The sequence below is a fragment of the Portunus trituberculatus genome, chromosome 21 (assembly GCF_017591435.1).
Source record: "Portunus trituberculatus isolate SZX2019 chromosome 21, ASM1759143v1, whole genome shotgun sequence".
Lineage (NCBI taxonomy): Eukaryota > Metazoa > Arthropoda > Malacostraca > Decapoda > Portunidae > Portunus > Portunus trituberculatus.
Genome location: NC_059275.1, coordinates 11,089,534 through 11,092,033, shown reverse-complemented (window position 1 = coordinate 11,092,033; position 2,500 = coordinate 11,089,534). Strand labels below are relative to the sequence as shown.

At 36.3% G+C, this 2,500-nt stretch overlaps 1 protein-coding gene across 1 annotated transcript in view; it reads left to right on the top strand.

Moving 5' to 3' along the window:
* LOC123507112 (fasciclin-3-like) overlaps positions 1–2,500 on the top strand; it is a 944,731-nt gene that overhangs the window by 423,258 nt on the left and 518,973 nt on the right. The gene's annotated exons all lie outside the window — the stretch shown is intronic.

Genomic DNA, 2,500 nt, shown 5'->3' with positions numbered 1-2,500 from the left:
ATAAAGAAAAAAAGTAAAAGAAACTAAAGAAAATAACTTGTAACGCAATCATAACAGAATTCTTTGAAACGTGACTAAAAGAAATCATGTGTTACGAAAGATGCTGCTAGTGGTGGTGGTGGTGATGGCGGTGGAGTTTGAGGTCCTAATGGTGTTGCTGATGTTGGAGTTCAGATTGTAACCTAAATCGAAGTGTTGTCGTTGTTGTTGCTGCCGTCGTTTATGGTGGTGTTGGTTGAAGTGGTGTTGAAGATTCAGGCTTACGTGTCAGTGGTGGTAGTGATAGTGATGGTGGTGATGGTAGAGGTGGTGTAGATGGTAGTGCTAGTAGTGGTGCTGGAGCTCAAGTATGAGGTATATGGTGGTGATGGCGGTGATGGTGGTGGTGTTGGTGAAGGGGCGTCAGGATCAGAATCTATATTACTGAGTTAGAAGTTTGTGTGAAGTTGGAAAGTTAAGAAATTGAATAAACTTGAGACAGACACAGTGGCGGCTGCTGGATGGGGCCTGGGGGAGGAGGGAGGGGCCACTAACACCCTGGGGGAGCGGCGCGGCACGTCTCGGGGTGTTTATATGGCAGTTTTATGGCATTCTGTTCACTTCGATCACTTACTCTTGTCTTTTTTCATTATCCTTCCCTTCAATCACTTCAGCCACTTAGGAAATTGTTTTGTTTTTTCTTGAGTTTTTGCTGATTTTCATTTTTTTAAATTTTCATTCATAGTGTTTATTAAATGGTTTATTTTCTTTTGTCATGTTTTATGTCTGATTTACATTTTTCCCTCTTTGTTTCACTTTTCCTCAGTTTTTTTTTTAGGCAGTGATATGTTGTGTGTGTTCTTGGTTTATCTCCTCGACATATATGAAAATAATGGTATTCTGGATTTTCCTTTGAATCGGTTTTTCCTTCAATATTTGCCTTTTTTTCAATATTTTGCCTCTTATTATCATTTATTTATATTATTTACGTACGATTTTCGGTATCTCCTGTTTTTTCATAAACACACACATATATATATATATATATATATATATATATATATATATATATATATATATATATATATATATATATATATATATATATATATATATATATTATATATATATATATATATATATATATATATATATATATATATATATATATATATATATATATATATATATTTTTTTTTTTTTTACGGTAAGGCCTATAGCACCTGTAGGCACACTTGAAGAGTGTATGGGAAGCGCTGTTCAGCTTCCGCCCATTAGTGGCGCAGGCAATTTTATTTACAGTGGTACCCATATTAGGGCCCATATCACCACCTAAGGTCATCTTGAGTGTAACCACCTAGAACCTGGGTATCATGGTGTTATGTAGGTAACTTTAAACCACTCGACTAATGGCAAAGTGTTTTAAGGCTGTACGTGGTGGGATTCGAACCTACGCGTAGACGTCTGCCCGATCCCACGCTCACTACCTTATCCACTATGCCACCGCCTCTCTCTCTCTCTCTATATATATATATATATATATATATATATATATATATATATATATATATATATATATATATATATATATATATATATATATATATATATATATATATATATATATACATATACACATATATATACACACACACACACACACACACACACACACACACACACACACACACACACACACACACACACACACACACACACACACACACACACACACACACACACACACACACACACACACACACACACACACACACACACACACACACACACACACACGTATACTCTTTAACACTTTCATTTTGACAAAGATTAGCCACGCAAAAAGTCATGACTAGATTCTATGTAAGCACCAACAAGAAATAAGGCGACGAGAAGAATAAATTTTTATATTTCTAGCCAGTACAATGTTTGGCAGTGGCTCTAGAAGATGATGAAGAAAAAGAAGAAAAAGAAGAAGAAGAGGAAGGAGAAGGAGAAAAAGGAAAAAAGAAGAAGAAGGAAAGAAGAAAAAGGAAAGAAAGGACATCCGAGATTTGTTATTGGTCAAGGAGAGAAGTGTCAAAGGATGATGAAAAAGTGTTCATGATTCACTGATCCTCTGCACTCATTACACTTACCTTTACAATCTTTTACTTTCAGAGTATGTAAGAAAGCAGGGTTAAGATCATATTTTCGGAGACGTTTATTAGTGAAGGATGGAACTGAAACAGAAATGTAGCCAAAATTCCAGAAAGCCGTTTCGCCATGAAGTCTACGGGATTCAGTATCACATTTCAATTACTAACAGCACGTCACGTTACCTGCACACACACACACACACACACACACACACACACACACACACACACACACACACACACACACACACACACACACACACACACACACACACACACACACACACACACACACACACTTGTTTCGCATTACTTTTGATTATTTGTAAATTCTACCCGTCATTCCCCTCACATTTCACTGACTATCGCAAAAATATTAATGC